The sequence below is a fragment of the Pseudophryne corroboree genome, chromosome 4 (assembly GCF_028390025.1).
Source record: "Pseudophryne corroboree isolate aPseCor3 chromosome 4, aPseCor3.hap2, whole genome shotgun sequence".
Classification (NCBI taxonomy): Eukaryota; Metazoa; Chordata; class Amphibia; order Anura; family Myobatrachidae; genus Pseudophryne; species Pseudophryne corroboree.
Window position 1 is genome coordinate 314,415,779 of NC_086447.1, and position 22,001 is coordinate 314,437,779.

At 46.9% G+C, this 22,001-nt stretch overlaps 1 protein-coding gene across 1 annotated transcript in view; it reads left to right on the forward strand.

The window, feature by feature from the left end:
- USP13 (ubiquitin specific peptidase 13) overlaps window positions 1-22,001 on the forward strand; it is a 426,048-nt gene that overhangs the window by 169,630 nt on the left and 234,417 nt on the right. The gene's annotated exons all lie outside the window — the stretch shown is intronic.

Here is a 22,001-nt window from a genome sequence, read left to right on the forward strand (position 1 = left end):
CATTAGGTCGACATGTACTAGGTCGACGGGTCAAAAGGCCGACATGAGGTTTTTCAATGTTTTTGATGTCGTCTCCGTAAAGTGACGGGGAACCCAAATTAGTGCACCGTGTCCCCTTGCATGGCTCGCTTTGCTCGCCATGCTTCGGGCAAGGTGCCTCGCTCTGCTACTGCTTCGCTCAGCACAGATTACCGTTCCAATCGTAGTCCACGTGGATCGTTAAGTATGAAAAAATCCCCAAAATTATATTTTTTAAATCTCATAATCTCATGTCGACCTTTTGACCTGTCGACCTAGTACATGTCAACCTAACGGCCATGTCAACCTAATGCATGTCGCCCTTCAGTGGTTGACCTAATGACTGTCGACATAAGTTTTGTCGACCTAACGACCGTAACCCCTAACCTTCTAGGCCTGAAAAAGCTTTTGCTGTATTTTTTATGCTGATGATGGATAATAATGAATAGAGGAATAGGATCTAGTTTCCATTTTAAAGCAGATCTTTGTTTGTTTGGAAATTGGGTCATTCCATGTCCGTTCACCCACCGATTCAGATTTTCATGATACTTTGTACACTAACACTTAGCTACTAACCCATGTCAAATTTTTATTTTTTGAGATACAGGGGTCAAAGTTTCTAAAAATTCCTTGGAAATGCCACTCATGATGCTCCGTTTGTTTTGTATCTGGAAAAAAACTCACATCATTTTGACCCTTTGTCAATCAAAATATTTTGTTTTATTTTATTTTTTGTTAACAGTGTCTTATATAGCGCAGCATATTCCATTGAACTTTACAATTAGAACAACAGAATAGAACAAAACTGGGTAGAAACAGACATAGAGGTAGGAAGGCCCTGCTCGCAAGCTTACAATCTATAGGGAAATGATCACCCAGCAATGTTGGCCAAGGGTCAGGAGGGTGTGAGAGTAAAGAAAGTCAAAATATGTGAGGTTGTGTACGGTACAGAGAGGATGTAATTAGATAGGGAAGCACTGAAGGTTATGTGGGTGGGTCTGAAATTTGATAGGCGTTACTGAAGAGGTGAGTTTTCAGGGAACATTGTAAAGGTTTGGAGACTAGAGTTGAGTCTTACTGTGCATGGAAGGGCATTCCACAGAGTGGTTGAAGCCCGGATAAAGTCCTATAATTTTGAATGGGAACAGGTAATACATTTGGATGAGAGACTCAGATCATGTGCGGAGCTGAGAGGTCGGGTAGGGAGATATTTTGAGATGAGTGAAGAGATGTATGTTGGTGCAGTTTGGTTAATAGCCTTGTATGTAAATAAAAGTATTTTATATTTAATACGGTAGAATACCGGTAACCAGTGAGTGGACTGAAAGAGCGGATCTGCAGACGATGAACGTCTAGCGAGGAAGATTAGCCTTGCAGCTGCATTCAAAATGGATTGTAGTGGTGAGAGCCTATGTTTGGGAAGACCAGTCAGGAGACTATTACAATAATCAATGCGGGAGATAATGAGAGCATGGATCAGAGTATTGCTGTGTCTTGTTTAAGATATGGTCGTATTTTGGATATGTTTCTTAGATGTATGTAACATGCTTTTGAGACAGATTGAATGTGGGAAACAAAGGACAGTTCAGAGTCAAGAATGACACCTAGGCAGCGAGCTTGTGGGGTAGGGCTGATTGCTGAGTTATCAACAGTGATAGAGATATCAGGTTGGTAACTACTATTGACTGGTGGAAATATAATGAATTCTGTTTTGGAAATACTAAGTTTGAGGTGGTGAGATGACATCCAAGATGAAATGGTAGAAAGGCATTCAGTGACCCGGCCCAATACAGATAGAGACAAATATGGGGAGGATAGGTAGATTTGAGTATCATCTGCATACAAATGATACTGAAATCCAAAAGAGCTGATTAGTTTGCCAAGAAATGTTGTATAGATAGAGAAAAGCAGAGGACCTAAGGGTGTGTACACACGGTGAGATTCTGGCTATGTTCGATTTTTACTTGCGATTTCCCTTGAACTCCCCGGAGCCCAGATAGGACAGATTTTGACTAACTTTTCTTGAGATATGGACTATGTGTGCTTACGATTTTGGCTTATGTGAGATTTTGGCTTATGTGAGATGTCATTGACATGTGAGATGAACTAGATAGTACACCGATCTAGCAAGGATTGACTTACCTGCACAGTCTATCTTTTCTTGCGATGCCGACCTGGCGGGGCCGCGCATCGGGATCGCAAGGTGACTTTCACCTTGCGATCTGCACTAACTTTTCTTGCGATTTTGACTATATAGTCAAAATCTCAAGAAAAAATCTCACCGTGTGTACACACCTTAAGACTGAGCCTTGCAATACTCCAACTGAGAGAGGAAGCGAAGAGGAGGTGGATTCAGATAAACAAATACTGAAGGAGCGATTAGATAAGTAGGATGAGAACTAAGAAAGGGCTGTGTCCTGAAGACGGAAAGGAAAGATAGGAAAGAAGGAAAGATACCAGTAGACAGAGAGAGATTACAGATTTTAGTTAAGGCTGGGATGAGCACAGGAGACAGAGCTTTACTCATTTTCGAGGGTTTAGAATCAAGAGGAGAGGTAGTAGAGTAGGCAGATGAGAAGAGTGCATATACTTCATCTTCATTTATGGTATCAAAAAATATGGAGATTACAGAAAAAAATGTTTCTGCTGCGGGGTACACTGGGCTCCACAGGGAAAAACATTGGGGGTGTAGAGTAAGATCTTGATCCGTAGCACCAACAGGCTAAAAGCTTTGACTGTTCCCAGAATGCATAGCGCCACCTCCTCTATAACCCCGCCTCTGTGCACAGGAGCTCAGTTTTGTTGTTGTTGCCATGCAGTGAAGGCATACAACAGGTAGGGCTGCTCCAGCAGCCCTCAGAAGAGCTTTTTTAAGTGAAATCTGAAGACTTCAAGGGCTGCAGCAGAGTCACTGTGTGTGTTAGATGTCAGTCAGACATCTCCTGCTGCAGCTCCATCACCTCCCCCAGCGGTGGTGTTTACTCCTGTGCCCTGGTTGCCGGCTACTTACAGCGGAGGCTCCAGTTTGCTTCAGTCAGTCACACACCCCACCGCAGCTCTCCAGGATCGCGTGGCTGCACTTTGGGAGGAGGTAAGAGGGTCCCCCAGACAGGACCTGCTGGAAACCGCGATCCGGCGCGGACGGTGGGAGGCGGGCCGTGCACGCTGGCGTGGACACTGTGGTAGTGCAGGGACCCCACTAGACCACCAGGGCAAGGGCACAGGTCGGTTTTACTAAAAAACGTTTGTTACATAGCCCACAGTACCCGGTGGTGAAGTCCAGCAAGGGGATAAGGCTTTGACCTGTAGCCCCTCCCCCAGCCCCAGGGCGCCATTTAGAGTAAATGTTCCCACCCTGGAGCTGCATCTCTCTCTCTCCCTCACTCCCTGTCAGCGTTTGGGCGCCATTACCTCAAGCTGAGCTGATCCTGGGACTGTTTGGGCAAATCCTCCTCTGTAATGCCGCCTGCATGTCAGCGCTGTGCATCTTACAGGACACTTAAGTATTCTACATGTCTGCTGACAGTGTTAGTTAAGAAATAGTGCATTTAGTCAGGGTTATTTAGTACAAGTACCCTGTGATTTACATCCAGTCTTTACTGTGCATTGTTATATCTATTGATTATATAGCTGTACTTAGTATTACTTTGTATTTCTAGTCCAGTGCAGTTTTATTGAATGTCATAATTTCTGCATTGTACATGTGACTCTGTGTGTGTGCATATAGCTGCTGCGTGACTTCCATTTCGTGTATCTCACTCAGATTGCTATCCCTATATTCTGTACCCTGAGTGGGCTAAGTGCGTCAGGGTTATTGCTTAATATAGGTCAGAGGTTCCCAAACGCGGTCCTCAAGGCACCCCAACAGTCCAGGTTTTAGCTATATTCAAGGCTCAGCACAGATGGTTAAATCAAATTGACTAGGGTGCTAATTAAGTCACCTGTGACCAGGCATGGATACATTTAAAACCAGGACCATTGGGGTGCCTTGAGGACCGAGTTTGGGGACCTCTGATATAGGTGTTTCACAGGATATACTTACTGTGTATTTTTCTCTGTGATTTTCAGTCACCATATACCTCTTGAATTCTTTGTTTGTGCTCATACACTGCACAGGGGGTTCTTGTTAAGGTATTAAGCTGCTGATATTGTACTGGGTTGCCCATGAATTAAGCTTTCAAACATGTCAGCTACAAGGGGCGACGGAGCTGGGGCTGATCCCACATTGCATGGTGGTGACGCTGCAGACATATTAAAGGAAAACATAGTAGCAGAGGGTTCAGGTTCTGGGGGTTCCCTACCCCCCAGTGGAACTGAATCAACGGGGGTTCATGACGACTCACCTTGGGCTACTTTCTCCACGTTATTAACTATGCCCTCTATGGAACCTCCTGTGCCGGCACAACCGCTTATGGGCCCTGCGGTTAATCCGCCTTGGGCAGATCACTGACTAAACAGACGTCTAACCCTCGCCCGCCTAAGACCAAGGGGTCCTCTAAGTGGGCCATTACTTCCTCACAATCCACCCACGTCCCAGACACCTCGTCTGATGAAGAAGGCGTATATACTGACCCTACAGACACTGATCCTGATAATTCTGATGGGGAATCGGTCTCTCAGGTGGATGTTCCTGACTTATTGGAGGCTATCAGGCTAATTCTTCAAATTACTGATGACGCAGAGCCTGATGCCACCTCCAAGAAACCGGACAGATTTAAACGTCAGAAGGTTGTTAAACAAGTTTTACCTCATTCTGACCATTTCATTGAAATACGTCCGGAATCCTGGGAAAATCCAGGAAAGAAATTCAGACCTCACAAGAAGATGCTGGCTCGCTATCCCCTAGCTGGGGAGCTAAGTAAAAATTGGGAAACACCCCCTCCAGTGGATTCGCAAGTGGCGCGGCTGGTGGTGTCCTCGGCTCTGCCTGTAACTACCATCACTTCTCTGAAAGAACCGACGGATAAGCGTGTGGAGGGCAATTTAAAAGCAATTTACACCCTAGCAGGTGCTGTGCATCGGCCCACTATTGCAGCAACATTGGCTGCAGAGGCTATTGAAGCGTGGGCTCAGGAGGTAGAAGCAGAGCTGCCATCCAACTTTCTGATAATGCTAGACAATATCTCTCGTATATTGTCACAGCATCTCATTACATTAAGGAGGCGGCTTCTGATGCCGGTATTCTGGCTGCCAAGGCTTTTACTACGTCCATTTTGGCTCGCCGGATTCTCTGGTTACGGTCCTGGTCTGTGGATTTGGACTCTAAGAAAGCCCTGGAGGGGCTCCCTTTTAAGGGAGTTATTCTTTTTAGAGAGTACCTCAGCAAGATAGTGGCTGACTTAGCTTCTGCTAAAACAGCGTGTCTACCTAGTACTGCTCCTTCGGTACCGAAGGCTAAGAGTACTTCCTTTCGCTCCTTTCGTCCTTCAGGTAAAGCAAAAGGTCAGGCGTACCCGAAACATGCTCACACTTCCAAAACCGCTAAGCCCAAACCTAAACGGGCCTGGGCTGCCCATCAGCCTGCTTCCAAAATGGACAAGCCTGCTGCATGACATGGCGGGACTCCCTCTGGGGGATCCCAGGGTGGGGAGCCGACTTCTAGGGTTTACCCAGGAATGGTTGAAGACCACTTCTGATGCCTGGGTACGGGAAGTCGTCACTCGAGGTTACGCCGTATCCTTCAAGAATCGTCCCCCTCATCGATTTTGCCTGACGAACGTCCCTTCGGATCAGGTGAAGGCAAACTCTTCATTCGGTGGTACAGTCCCTCTTGGACACAGGAGTGGTAGTACAGGTGCCTCTGGCTCAGAGAGGCAAGGGGTACTATTCATCACTATTCCTAGTCCCGAAACTGAATGGGTCTTCTTGGACCATTCTCAACCTCAAGTCCTTGAACAAATATGTGAGAGTCTCCAAGTTTCGTATGGAAACCCTTCACTCTATTGTTCTCTCTTTGGAACCCCGGGATTATATGGTCTCTCTGGACATACAGGATGTTTACCTGCATATTCCTATTGCAATGTCGCTTCAGCAATATCTGAGGTTTGCTGTTGACAACCTCCATTACCAATTTCGGGTGTTACCTTTTGGCTTGACCACGGCCCCGCAAGTCTTAACCAAGGTCATGGCGGTAATGACGGCTATACTCCGTCGTCAAGGGCTCAAGATCCCTACCGTATCTGGACGACTTGTTGATCCTGGTGAAATTCCCCAGAAATTCTCCTACGCCATCTGGATCGGACGTTCCAGTTTCTGCAAGCCCACGGGTGGCTCATCAACTGGAAGATATCTTCCCTGGTCCCTGCGCAGAGCATGGTGCACCTGAGGGCGTTGGTAGACACTCACAACCAGCGGTTGTTCTTGTCTCAGGAGAAGGTCCTGAAACTTCAGGACAGGCTTCGATGCTTCCTATCTTGTCCACAAGTGTCGATACTTTCGGCAATGCAAGTGCTAGGTCTCATGGTGTCAGCGTTCGACATAGTGGAGTACGCTCAATTCCATTCCCGCCCTCTACAGAAATTGATTCTTGCCAAGTGGGATGGCCTGCCTCACCGGATCAGGTCTCACATGATCTCCTTGTCTCCGGAGGTCCGTCTGTCACTGAGCTGGTGGCTTCAGGACCAACGATTGAGCAGGGGTCGTCCCTTCTGGATCTCCAACTGGATCCTTCTGACAATGGATGCCAGTCTCAGAGGTTTGTGGCGCGGTGTTGGAGCAACACTCCTTTCAGGGTCGGTGGACCAAGGCGGAGTCTGTCCTCCCGATAAACATTCAAGAACTTTGGGCGGTGTTCAATGCTCTGAACTTGGCCCAGCATTTAATACAGAACAGACCTGTTCAAGTACAGTCAGACAACGCCACCACGGTGGCATACATAAATCATCAAGCCAACATTTGAATCCGCGTGGCAATGAGGGAAGTATCCAGAATTCTTCAGTGGGCAGAACGCTGTCTGCCAGCCATATCGGCAGTGTTCATCCCGGGAGTCCTAAACTGGGAAGCGGATTTCCTCAGTCGTCAGGACGTATACTCCGGAGAGTAGAGCCTCCATACAGAAGTATTTCAACTCCTAGTGGACAAATGAGGCCTCCCAGATGTGGACCTGATGCCGTCTCAACACAATCACAAGGTTCCGTTCTTCGGAGCAAGGCAAGGGATCCTCAAGCAGCGTTCGTGGACGCTCTGGCAATTCCATGGAATTTTTGGCTGCCTTATGTGTTCCCCCTGGTGTCACTCCTGCCCAGAGTAATAAGGAAGTTCAAGAAACAAGGAGGAATCCTAATTCTGATCGCTCCAGCGTGGCACAGATGACATTGGTTCTCAGACCTTCAGGGTCTCTCGTTGGAGCATCCTCTTCTGCTTCCACAATGACCAGACCTCCTTGTTCAGAGCCCTTGTGTTTTCCAGGATTTGGCCCATCTGGCTTTGACGGCGTGGCTCTTGAAGCTTCCGTACTAAGGGCCAAGGGTTTTTCTGAGGCGGTCATTCAGACTATGTTGAAGGCCTGTAAGCTGGCTTCTGCTCGGATTTACCATAGGGTCTGGAATTCTTACTTTTCTTGGTATGCATCTAATAATCATGACGCTTACAAGTTTAATATGGCCAAACTTTTGGCCTTTCTACAACAGGGCCTGGACTTAGGCTTTCGTCTGGCCTCCATCAAGGTTCATATTTCTGCCTTGTCGGTTTGGTTTCAGAGAAAAGTTGCCACTCTGCCTGATGTTCATACATTACAGATTCAACCTCCTTACATCCTGCCTGTGGCCCCTTGGGATCTGTCGGTGGTACTGGAGGCTTTACAGGAGTCTCCGTTTGAGCCTCTTGAATCTGTGGACCTTAAGTGGCTTTCTCTTAAGGTATTGTTTCTATTGGCTATTGCCTTTGTTTGAAGGGTGTAGGATCAGGGTGCCTTGTAGGTCCCCCTATCTGATTTTTCACCGTGACCAGGCGGTTCTTAGAACACGTCCCGGGTACCTACCTACGGTGGTGTCTTCTTTCCACCTTAATATGGAGATTGTGGTTCCGGCCTTTGTCTCTCCTAAATTGTCTTCCAAAGAGCGGTCTTTGTATGTAGTACGGGCTTTCCGTATCTATGTGAAGAGGACAGCTCCTCTCAGGAAGTCTGATTCTCTCTTTGTACTGTTTGGTTTTCACAAACGTGGCTGGCCTGCTCACAAGCCTGGCCAGATGGATTAGAATGGTGATTGCACATGCTTATGTACAGGCTGGCCTTCCAGCTCCTGCTACCATCAAGGCCCATTCTACTCGGTGGGTTGGACCTTCTTGGGCGGCCCGCCGCGGTGCGACCCTTGAACAATTGTGGTCCTCCGTGAACACGTTCATAAGGTTCTATGCCTTTGATACATCCGCCTCCCAGGATGCTTCCTTTGTACCTGCTACAGTGCGTCCCCTCCCATGAGGAACTGCTTTAGGACATTCCCAATGTTATTCCCTGTGGAGCCCAGTGTACCCCGCAGCAGAAAACAAGATTTATGGTAAGAACTTACTGTTGTTAAATCTGTTTCTGCGAGGTACACTGGGCTCCACAGGGCGCCCACCCTGACGCACTTAGCTACTTTGGGTTTGTATAGCCGCTGACACCTTCTCCTGTCGTGAGAATGTGGTGTATGTAGCTACTAACGTTTGTCGTCTCTTTTGCCTTCTACTGCATTGGACTGGTTAACAAAACTGAGCTCCTGTGCATGGAAGCGGGGTTATAGAGGAGGCGGCGCTATGCATTCTGGGAACAGTCAAAGCTTTTAGCCTGTTGGTGCCTCGGATCAAGATCCTACTCTACACCCCCGATGTTATTCCCTGTGGAGCCCAGTGTACCTCGCAGAAAGAGATTTAATAACAGTTAGTTCTTACCATAAATCTAATTTTTATCAATCTTGCCTTACTCTGAAAGTCATTATACATTGTTTTACTTCATACTTAATTATTTTGGGGGGACAAAGAAAGTGGGTTCAATTAGCATTATCAACCTGAGGCAGATGAGTTATTCCGTCCCTTTTTTGTTTAAATTGAACCATAAGGTATACTTTAAAAGGCTATGAAAGAAAAATAATGGGATTTTGAGAGCCTGTATGAGTATTTTAACATTTCATTATAATTCTCTCTTTAACAACGAAAATTACCTTTAGGTATAATTTTGCCCACCAGAGTATTTTTATTTGTATATTTAAAGTAGAGATTTCCATCAATTTTGCACCTGCTCGGAGTCGGGGCTGTTTCTAGCCAATTTGGCTCCCAGTGCGAGATTTAAAAATGCACCCCATTCCCCCCCATTGACATAAAAAAAAACTGCGCCCCCCATAGATATAAAAGCCAAAAATGTGTGCGCGCCGTAGGCGCACGTGCTCCTGGCGAGGTGGCCTGGCATTGTTAAAATGGGCGTGGCCTTACACCCGAGTTTTTGACCCTGCCCCAACAGGTCATGGCCACCACAGGAAAATAAAAAAATCTACCATATTAAGACTCATCCAACTGCTTTCATATTAAACCCCACACAGTAATGCCCCCTGCACCATATTATGCCAAACACCGCAATGCCCTTGATACATTAAATCCCCATTTTACACATTACGGCAGGCAATTGTCCCCATTTTACAGATTACAGCAGGCAAGTGTCCCCATTTTACACATTTCTGCAGGCAAGTGTCCCCATTTTACACATTACGGCAGGCAATATCCCCTTCTACAAGATGAGAGAGAGAGAGAGAGAGAGAGGGAGAGAGTGTGAAAGTTATACTTACGGCCAGAAGTCCTCTTTCATCCCGCTTCCTGCTATTCAGCCCGCGCCGGCCAGCCTCTCCCTCTGCTCCATGTCCCGTGTGGCTCCCCCTCCTCCCTGTCATCAGCACTCTGCTCGGGGGCGGAGTTTTGTGCAAACGCGTCATTGCATTAAACTCCGCCTCCCGAGCGGAGTAGTAATGACGGGGAGGAGGGGGAGCACAAACAGAGCCATCAATGCACGCCTCGCCCGCCGCAAGAAACGGCTTTGCTCAGTGTAGATGAAGTGAAATTCACTGTAAAATTATCAACTATAAATTATTGTGGCTAATTGAATTGGGGACTTTCATGATTTGCATTTAAAATTGCAGTTTTTGTATACAAAAAAGGTTTTTTTTCGCAGCTAATTGAATACTCCCCTATGTGTAATTAGACAGCTGCACATATACATAGAAATATACAGTGCATCCGGAAAGTGTTCACAGCGCTTCTTTTTTTCCACATTTTGATATTTTACAGCCTTATTCCACAATGGAATATATTAATTTCTCTGACGTCCTAGTGGATGCTGGGAACGCCGTAAGGACCATGGGGAACAGCGGCTCCCCAGGAGACTGGGCACAAAAAGAAAGCTTTAGGACTACCTGGTGTGCACTGGCTCCTCCCCCTATGACCCTCCTCCAAGCCTCAGTTAGATTTTTGTGCCCGACCGAGCAGGGTGCAATCTAGGGGGCTCTCCTGAGCTTCTTAGATAAAAGTTAGTTTTAGGTTATTTATTTTCAGTGAGACCTGCTGGCAACAGGCTCACTGCATCGAGGGACTAAGGGGAGAAGAAGCGAACCTGCCTGATTGCAGCCAGCTTGGGCTTCTTAGGCTACTGGACACCATTAGCTCCAGAGGGATCGAACACAGGCCCAGCCTCGGAGTCCGGTCCCAGAGCCGCGCCGCCGGCCCCCTTACAGAGCCAGAAGCAAGAAGAGGTCCGGAAAATCGGCGGCAGAAGACATCAGTCTTCATCAAGGTAGCGCACAGCACTGCAGCTGTGCGCCATTGCTCCTCATGCACACCTCACACTGCGGTCACTGATGGGTGCAGGGCGCTGGGGGGAGGCGCCCTGAGCAGCAATATTAACACCTTGGCTGGCAAAAATACATCACATATAACCCCCAGGGCTATATGGATGTACATTAACCCCTGCCAGAATCCATAAAAATGCGGGAGAAAAGTCTGCGAAAAAGGGGCGGAGCCTATCTCCTCAGCACACTGGCGCCATTTTTCCCTCACAGCTCCGTTGGAGGGAAGCTCCCTGGCTCTCCCCTGCAGTTAATACACTACAGAAAGGGTTAAAAAGAGAGGGGGGGCACAATTTAGGCGCAGTATACATATATATATGCAGCTATAAGGGAAAACACTTTTTATAGGTGCTATCCCTGTGATATATAGCGCCCTGGTGTGTGCTGGCATACTCTCCCTCTGTCTCCCCAAAGGGTTTTGTGGGGTCCTGTCCTCTATCAGAGCATTCCCTGTGTGTGTGCTGTGTGTCGTTACGGCTGTGTCGACAGGTATGTGGAGGATAATGAGGTGGAGGCGGAGCGAATGCCTGTAAATATGTTGTCACCCCCTGCGGGGTCGACACCGGTGTGGTTGAACTTATGGAAGGATTACGTGAAAGTGTCAACTCCTTACATAAAAGGTCGACGACACAGAACAGCCGGCTACTCAGCTTGTGCCTGTTCCAGCGTCTCAAATGTCATGGGGGGCTCTAAAATCGCCCGCTACCTCAGATAACAGACACAGATGTCGACACGGATACTGACCCCAGTGTCGACGTCGATGAGACTGGTGTACCCTCCAAATAGGTCCACCCGTTACAGGATTGAGGCAATGAAAAATGTATTACACATTTATGATTATACCCCAGGTACCACATAAAAGGGTATTGTGTTTGGTGAGAGAAAACTATTAGTAGTTTTTCCTGCATCTGAGAAATTAAATGAGGTGTGTGAGGACTTCCCCCGGTAAGAAATTAATAATTTCTAAAACGGTTATTGGCAGCGTACCCTTTCCCGCCAGAGGATAGGTCACGCGGGGAAACACCCCATAGGGTAGATACAGCGCTTATACGCTTATCAGAAAAGGTGGCACTACCGTCTCCGGATACGGCCGCCCTGAAGGGACCTGCTGATAGAAAGCAGGAGGTTACCCTATAAGATATAGTCACACACTAGGGCATTATATATTGCGACCAGCCGTTGCTTCGGCATGGATGTGCAGTGCTCCCGCTGCGTGGTCAGATTCCCTGTCGAAAAATAACTATGGATAGGGACAATATTTTGCTGAAAATAGAGCATATAAAAGACGTGGTCTTATACATGCGTGATGCACAGAGGGATATTTGCCGGCTGGCATCAAAAATAAGCGCTAGGTCCATTGCCGCCAGACGGGGGTTATGGACTTGGCAATGGTCAGGCGATGCCGACTCGAATCGGCACATGGAAGTTGCCCTATAAGGGGGTAAAACTGTTTGGGGATGGTTTTTCAGACCTCGTTTCCACAGCTACTGTTGGGAAATCGATTTTTTTGCCACAGGCTACCCCACAACAAAAGAAAGCACCGTATCATCAAGTACAGTCCTTTCGGCCCCAGAAAAGCAAGAGGGCTAGAGGCTCATCCTTTCTGCCGAGAGGCAAAGGTAGAGGAAAAAGCTGCAACACACAGCTAGTTTCCAAGAGCAGAAGTCCTCCCTGCGTCCGGTAGGTCCACAGCATGGTGCGGGGGCTGCTCAGGCGGACCCGGGTACGGTGGGGGCCCGTCTCAGAAATTTCAGCGGACAGTGGGCTCTCTCACATGAATCCCTGGGTCCTTCAAGTAGTATCTCAGGGGTACAGGCTGGAGTTCGAGACGTTCTTCCCCCCGCCGTTTCCTAAAATTTGCCTTACCGGCACCTCCCTCTGCCAGGGAGACGGTGTTGGTGGATATTCAACACTATAATCACAACAAGTGATTGTCACGGTGCTCCTCCTTCAGCAAGGAAGGGGTTACTATTCCACAGTGGTTGTGGTACCGAAACGTTTCGGTGAGACCCATCTTGAAATTAAAATACTGGAACTTTTATATCAGAAGATTCAAGTTCAAGATGGAATCGCTCAGGGCGGATATTACGAGCCTGGACGAGGGGGATTACAGGGATGCGTACCTGCATGTCCCCATTTACCCTCCTCACCAGGAGTACCTCAGATATGTGGTACAGGACTGTCACTATCAGTTCCAGACGCGGCCGGTGGAATTGTCCACGGCACCAAAGGTCTTTACCTAGGTAATGGCAGAAGTGATGATACTCCTTCGCAAGAAGGAAGTTTTTATTATCCCGTACTTGGACGATCTCCTGATAAAGGCGAGGTCCAAAGGACAGTTGGTAGTGGGGGTAGCACTCTCTCGGGAAGTGCTACAACAGCACGACTGGATTCTCAATATTCCAAAGTCACAGCTGGTCCCGACGACACGTCTTCTGTTTCTGGGAATGTTTCTGAAGACCAGAAACAGATCAGAAAAGAGTGTTTCTTCCAGTGGAAAAAGCCGAGGAGTTGTCATCTCTAGTCAGAGACATCCTAAAACCAGGACAGGTGTCGGTACATCAATGCACACGAGTCCTGGGAAAAATGGTAGCTTCGTACGAAGCATAATTCCATTCGGAAGACTCCACGCAAGGACGTTCCAGTGGGACCTGTGGGACTAATGGTCCGGGTCCCATCTACAGATACAACAGCGGATAACCCTGTCAGCAAGAAACAGGGTGTCGCTGCTGTGGTGGCTGCAGAGGGCTCATCTACTAGAGGGCCGCAGATTCGGAATACAGGACTGGGTCCTGGGGACCACGGATGCCAGCCTTCGGGGCTGGGGTGCAGTCACACAGGGAAGAAATTTCCAAGGAGATTTCGCTTCACATAAATATTCTGCAGCGAAGGGCCATTTACAATGCCCTAAGCCAAGCAAGGCCCCTGCTTCAGAACCAGCCGGTACTGATCCAATCAGACGACATCACGGCGGTCGCCCATGTAAACAGACAGGGCGGCACAAGAAGCAGGATGGCGATGGCAGAAGCCACAAGGATTCTCCGATGGGCGACCTACACCCAGGAGAATGGGGACTTCATTCAGAAGTTTTCCAAATGCGGGTAAACCGTTGGGAATGACCACGGGTGGACATGATGGCGTCCCGCCTCAACAAGAAGTTGAAAAGAGATTGCGCCAGGTCAAGGGACCCTCAGGCGATCGCTGGGGACGCTCTAGTGACACCGTGGGTGTACCAGTCGGTTTATGTGTCTCCTCCTCTACCTCTCATACCCAAGGTACTGAGAATAATAATAAGGCGAGGAGTGAAAACCGTACTCGGGGTTCGGGATTGGCCATGAAGAGCTTGGTACCCGGAACTTCAAGAGATGCTGGCAGAGGACCCTTGGCCTCTGCCGCTTAGACAAGACCTGCTGCAGTAGGGACCCTGTCTGTTCCAAGACTTACCGCGGCTGCGTTTGACGGCATGGCGGTAGAACACCGGATCCTAAAGGAAAAGGGTATTCCGAAGGAAGTCATCCCTACCCTGATCATAGCCAGGAAGGATGTCACCGCAAGACATTATCGCCGCGTTTGGCGAAAATTTGTTGCTTGGTGGGAGGCCATGAAGGCCCCGACGGAGGAATTTCAACTATGTCGATTCCTGCACTTCCTGCAAGCAGGGGTGACGTTTGGGCCTCAAATTGGGGTCCATCAAGGTCCAGATTTCGGCTCTGTCGATTTTATTCCAGAAAGAACTGGCTTCACTGCCTGAAGTTCAGACTTTGGTTAAAGGAGTACTACATATTCAGCCTCCTTTTGTGCCTCCTGTGGCACTTTTTGGATCTCAACGTGGTGTTGGATTTCCTAAAGTCGCATTGGTTGAGCCACTTAAAACCATGGAGCTAAAGTATCTCGAGTGGAAAGTGGTCATGCTGTTGGCCTTGGCCTTGGCCAGGCGTGTGTCAGAATTGGCGGCTTTGTCATGTAAAAGCCCTTATCTGATTTTCTATATGGATAGGGCAGAGTTGAGGACTCGTCCTCATTTTCTCCCAAAGGTGGTCTCAGGTTTTCACTTGAACCAACCTATTGTGGTGCCTGCGGCTACTAGGGACTTGGAGGATTCCAAGTTGCTGGACGTAGTCAGGGCCCTGAAAATTTTATTTTTCCAGGACGGCTGGAGTCAGGAAAACTGACTCGCTGTTTATCCTGATGGCACCCAACAAACTGGGTGCTCCTGCTTCTAAGCAGTTTATTGCGCGCTGGATTTGTAGCACTATTCAGCTGGCGCATTCTGCGGTAGGATGACCGCAGCCTAAATCAATAAAAGCCCATTCCACAAGGAAGGTGGGCTCATCTTGGGCGGCTGCCCGAGGGGTCTCGGCTTTACAACTTTGCCGAGCAGCTACTTGGTCAGGGGCAAACACGTTTGCAAAATTCTATGAATTTGATACCCTGGCTGAGGAGGACCTGGAGTTCTCTCATTCGGTGCTGCAGAGTCATCCGCACTCTCCCGCCCGTTTGGGAGCTTTGGTATAATCCCCATGGTCCTTACGGAGTTCCCAGCATCCACTAGGACGTCAGAGAAAATAAGAATTTACTTACCGATAATTCTATTTCTCGTAGTCCGTAGTGGATGCTGGGCGCCCATCCCAAGTGCGGATTGTCTGCAATACTTGTACATAGTTATTGTTAACTAATCGGGTTCTTGTTGTGAGCCATCTATTCAGAGGCTCCTCTGTTATCATGCTGTTAACTGGGTTTCATATCACAAGTTGTACGGTGTGATTGGTGTGGCTGGTATGAGTCTTACCCGGGATTCAAAATCCTTCCTTATTGTGTACGCTCGTCCGGGCACAGTATCCTAACTGAGGCTTGGAGGAGGGTCATAGGGGGAGGAGCCAGTGCACACCAGGTAGTCCTAAAGCTTTCTTTTTGTGCCCAGTCTCCTGCGGAGCCGCTGTTCCCCATGGTCCTTACGGAGTTCCCAGCATCCACTACGGACTACGAGAAATAGAATTATCGGTAAGTAAATTCTTATTTTTTCCCTCCAAAATTCTACACACAATACCACATGACAAAGTGAAAAAAAAAATTTGGAAATTTTTGCAAATTTATTAAAAATAAAAATAAGAAATCACATGTACATACGTATTCACAGCCTTTGCTCAGTACTTTTGTTGATGCACCTTTGGCAGCAATTACAGCCTCAATTCTTTTTGAATATGATGACACCAGACCCTCCAACATGACCCGCTCCCAGGCTTGGACTGGCCCACAGGGGTACAGGGGAAACCACCGGTAGGCCCCACTGCCTGGCGGCCCACTTCCTGTTCTAAGGATCAGGTTCCAGACTGTGCACTTGAATTATACATTATACATATGTTACCTTATACTGTACTATAGTGCATTTTCTAGAGTGCATTGCTGATAAGTTATCTGGTACATTATCATGCATGCAGCAGCTGAATTTACTGTGTATATTTATGAAAGGCCCAGACATTGCACTCTCTAATGGTTAGTCAAACCAATGAGGTGGCAGGCTACACCCCCTCTGCAGACTGGCTACACCTCTAAACATGGGCCCCTACCACTGCATTCCCCCGGTGGGCCCTACATGCCCCAGTCCGACACTGCCCGCTCCACTAGGTACAAAATGCTCTGTTTCTGGACTTCCCTCTTAATTTATGATTTCCATCACCTGTGTTGAACTAGTTAAATTATAAGAAAGCTGTTTCTTCACAGGTGATGGCAATAATAAATTGAGAGGGTAGTCCAGAAACAGAGCATTTTGTACCTAGTGGGGCGGGTCATGTTGGAGGGTATATGACACAAACTTGCTAAACTTATCTTTAGGCAGTTTCGCCTATTCCTCTTTGCAGCACCTCTCAAGTTCCATCAGGTTGGATGGGAAGCATTGGTGCATAGACATTTTCAGATCTCTCCAGAGATGTTCAATCGGATTCAAGTCTGGGCTCTGACTGGGCCACTCAAGGACGTCCACAGAGTTGTCCTAAAGCCACTCCTTTGATATCTCGGCGGTGTGCTTAGGGTCGTTGTCCTGCTGAAAGATGAACCGTCGCCCCTGTCTGAGGTCAAGAGCACTCTGGAGCAGGTTTTCATCCAGGATGTCTCTGTACATTGCTGCATTCATCTTTCCCTCTATCCTGACTAGTCTCCCAGTTCCTGCCACTGCAAAACATCCCCACAGCACGATGCTGCCACTGCCATGCTTCACTGTAGGGATGGTATTGGCCTGGTGATGAGCAGTGCCTGGTTTCCTCTAAACATGACGCCTGACATACACACCAAAGAGTTCAATCTTTGTCTCATCAGATAAGAGAATTTTGTTTCTCATGGTCTTAGAGTCCTTCAGGGGCATTTTGGCAAACTCCAGGCGAGCTGCCATGTGCTTTTTACTAAGGAGTGGCTTCCATCTGGCCACTCTACCATACAGGCCTGATTGGTGGATTGCTGCAGAGATGGCTGTCCTTCTGGAAGGTTCTCCTCTCTCCACAGAGGACTGCTGTAGCTCTGACAGAGTGACCATCGGGTTCTGACTAGGGCCCTTCACCCCCGATCCCTCAATTTAGACGGCTGGCCAGCTCTAGGAAGAGTCCTGGTGTTTCCGAACTTCTTCCATTTACGGATGAGAAAGGCCACTGTGCTCATTACCTTCCCCTGATTTGTGCCTCGAGACAATCCTGTCTCAGAGGTCTACAGACAATTCCTTTGACTTCATGCTTGGTTTGTGCTCAGACATGCACTGTCAGGTGTGTGCCTTTCCAAATCATGTCCAATCAACTGAATTTACCACAGGTGGACTCCAATTAAGCTGTAGTAACATCTCAATTATGATCAGTGGAAACAGGATGCACCTGAGCTCAATTTTGAGCTTCATGGCAAAGGCTGTGAATACTTATGTACATGAGACGAAACGCGTTGGTTTCCTGCACTAACCCCCTGCTGTTTTTAAAGCTAAGTTGATCTCCTTATCCTTTTAATTATTTTTATATTTTCTTGGTCCATATTTTATGTCTTTTATGTACTTTGTATAACTTTTTTACTCTCATGTATATTAAATATTCTTTTACATATATATTTTGTGGCTTTTAAATTAACCAGTTCTTAACAACACTGAGCGCCAAACCCCATCTCCCCAGCTCTACTTATGTACATGTGATTTCTTAGTTTTTTATTTTTAATAAATTTGCAAAAATCTCAAAAAAACTTTTTTCACATTGTCATTGTGGGGTTTTGTGTGTAGAATCTTGAGGGAAAAAATTAATTTATTCCATTTTGGAATAAGGCTGTAACATAACAAAATGTGGAAAAAAAATTAAGCGCTTTGAATATTTTCCGGATGCACTGTACAAATCAAAATACTCCCCTGGCTGGCAAAATTATACCTAATGGTAATTTTCGCTTTTTAAAGGAAGAATTATAATTAAGCATTAGAATACTCATACAGGTAGTCAAAATCCCATTACTTTTCTTTCATAACCTTTTAAAGTATACTTAAAGGTTCACTGTAAACAAAAAAAGGACAAAATAACTAATCTGCCTAAGGTTCAGAGGCGTAACTCTGGGAGGCAACGGAGTCGGCTGCCGCCAGGCTCCTGCCCTGAAGGGGGCACCACTCCTCAGGGATGTTGGGGACTGGAGTCCCAGCAGGCATTTGTAGCCATGGATAGAGCCACTGACATACCTTAGTGGTGTAAGCTGTCTCACTCTTCTGTGCACATCTGCCCCCTTCCCCCGGCAAGTACTACAGTCACCTGCTGCTGGCCGGTGGCTGCCATTGTGCAGGGGGTCTCTGCTGGTGATTTCTGGCCCCTAAGTCTCCTCTGTGTGTTCTGCTGCCGCCTATCCCTCTTCAGACCCTGCCCATCGAAGACACCCTGACGGTTCCTACGACAGACACCCAGGCCCCAAAGTATAGGCTGGGAGTTACTGTGTGTGTGAGAAGGAGAGGGGGGGGGGGGGGGGGCTGTTTCAGACATAGGCTGCATGTTACTCTGTGTTTGTGTGTGTGTGTGTGTGTGTTTGTGTGTGTGTGCGTGTGCGTGTGCGTGTGCGTGTGTGTGTGTGTGTGTGTGTGTGTATCTATATTTCTAGGGGGGACCAACATTTTTCTTGCCTCTGGGCGCCTGTGACGAACTTACGCCACTGCTAAGGTTGATGATGCTAATAGAACCCACTTTTTTTTTGGCCCCCCAAAATTATTAAGTATGAAGTAAAGGTATGTATAATGAACTCTTGGATTCAGGCAAGATTGATAAAACTTTTTTTTTTCTGGAATCTTCATATTTTGATTGACAAAAGGCCAAAATGTCAAGTGATACGGGGATTAGGCAGAGATGTGAGTTTTTTTTCCAGATACACCTCACAAAGAAACGGAGCATCAGGAGCAGCATTTCCCAGCAATTTTTATACACTTTGACCACCTATATCTCAAAAAGGCCTAGAGAAGATTTTTTTTTACAAGGGTTAATAGCTATGTGGTAGTATCACGTGTACAAATTATCATGAAAATCTGAGTCAGTGGGTGTCATGCCTGTATGAACTGATATGACCAAATTATTAATTGAGCTGACGATATCTTCCAATTGTAGCACGAATGGGAGTATTTTCTGCAATTGAGGATAATGTTTTGGTTGAAAGTGTGAATCTCTAATGTTCTGCTATGAACACTGATACATATTATTATATAATAATTATTATTACACACATTTTTATATTCATATAAACTAACTCATATGTTCCATATTTTGGATATTTGGAAAGTCATCAAAGAAGAACCTGACAAAGGGATATTCTTTTTCAATGGCAAGTTAAAAAAAAAATAATTACACTCATTACATCTCCCTCTGCTGGGTATTAATAATGTTCAGACTGGATTTGCTGCACATCCATTATAAATATGGGCTCTCAGGATCTCTGCATAGTTACCAATACCAACTTACCAATTCCTCGCTCAAATGTCTCCTAACATTGGCGCAGGCACACACATTGTGACTTCTTTCAGACTGGTGACTTAGGGGTACATTTACTAAGCAGTGATAAGAGTGGAGAAGTGAGCCAGTGGAGAAATTTCCCCATCAACCAATCAGCAGCTCTGTATCATTTTATAGTATGCAAATTATAGATGTTACTTCAGTGCTGATTGGTTGCCGTGGGCAACCTCTCCACTGGCTCACTTCTCCGCTCTTATCACTGCTTAGTAAATGTACCCCTTAGGGCTCATTTATCACCATCCGCATTCTCAGATGCGAATGTGAGGTGATAAAATCGACCCAATCCGCACTGTTATAATTGACTAGATCGCACGGATGTAACAATTATTGCATTCAGGGACAGAGCCTCTGCAGCATTATCGGGGTATTTTTCATTAAAAACCCACCGATGCCGGGCTGACTGCCCCACCCGCGCGCCACGGACCCCCGCACTGTGATCAGTGCTAGTGCAGGGCTGCCGGGCATCCGATCATGTGCGCTGCTGTGACCTCCGGTGCTGTAAAGTGAGCTCTCATTTTGCAGTATCACTTTACTGCATCGGGGGTCACCGCACCACACAGAAGGTCCCAATGACCGGCAGCTCACACCAGAGCACCGATCATCATCTCCCTGGACTGATAAGTATGTTTTAAAAAAATAATAATTAAAAAAAAAAAAAAAAAAAAAAATATATATATATATATATATATATATATTATTTATTTATTTATTTTTATTTAAACTGTGATCAGCTTGTGTGTCCATCGTACACACAGAGCTGATCACCGGAGCCCGGTCCCTGCACAGCTCACTCTACCGGGGGGGGGGGGGGCAGAGGAAGCTGTGCTGAAGTAGGGATCTTGCAGTGATCACTGTGATAACGCCAGCTGGTATAATTATCACAGGACTCATTGCAGGTTTTTTTAACAATAGGTTTTTTTTTCAATTTCCCAGATCGCATTTCCCATTATAATTATGGAGAATGTGATCTGATTACTAAAAAAAAGTGAATTACAGGGTTTGGTGCAGTTTTTCACAAAAACTGCTCCAAGAGCCCTTTAATACATTTGAGTGATAGCAAAATATTGTGGAAAGGGGGTGAAAACACCCTTTTTCAATTTATTTTTTTGTAAAAATAATGTCAATAAATAGACCCCACAGCCTTCTTATAGGCACAACACGGGTGGTCTTCAGGTTTCCGGCAGCTGGGCTCCCGGCGACCACCATACCAGCACCGGAATCCCGACCGCGGGCATACCGACATCTTTTCACCCTCTTGGGGGTCCACGACCCCCCTGGAGGGAGAATAGATAGCGTGGCGAGCGCAGCGAGCCCACAAGGGGCTCATTTGCGCTCGCCCCCTTGTCGGTATGCCGGCGGTCGGGATTCCGGCGTCGGTATGCTGGTCGCCGGGACCCCGACCGCCGGCAAACCATACTACACCCCACAACACTATACTAGTAAAGTCTTTTCTTTCCTGTCTCCCATGGATTGGGTTAAATATAATCAATTAGATGCTGCTTTTGTGTCTACTGCTATTCATGTAGACTAGAGCTATAGCTTTTTTTATTGCATATTGAGAATTCCTTACTTTACAGGAACATTCAGTGTGGGTATTACTAAGTGACAGACATACTTTCAGGGTCTAACCGGGTGCTGAAATTTTGACCAATTTCCCTCCGAACAATCTCTGCTTCTACTCATGGGGGGGGGGGGGTATACAATTAGCTCTGAAGAAACATCGGGAGCAAAAAACTGACATTTTTTGCAAATTTTCCCTGATTTTTCTACGATATGTTTTTTTGAGCTATCCTATTAGGATCACCCGAATAAAATAAAAAAATTCTCCCGAAAACAAACACATATGTTCACTAAAACCTGTGTGTTTTTGCATGACAACGGGGCTGTTTTTGAGGATTTAGTTTCGTCCCCCGCCGGCTTATCGAGGCTATGTGGATAGTCCCCGGTGGATACACCCCATAGACTATTTTATAGAGGTTATCTTTCCCCCAATTGTTGTCACCTTCTTGGCATCGCACATTCTTCAGCATATCTGAAATGCGCCCATTCGGGGGCATCCTTATATCATTGCCTATGGGACTGTAGTGTTATAACGAAATTTTGGATCGCTATTAAACAATTTGCGTTAGCTGACTGTCGGTTCTCTTCCACTGATGCCGAATTGGGCATTGTTAGTATATCTCCC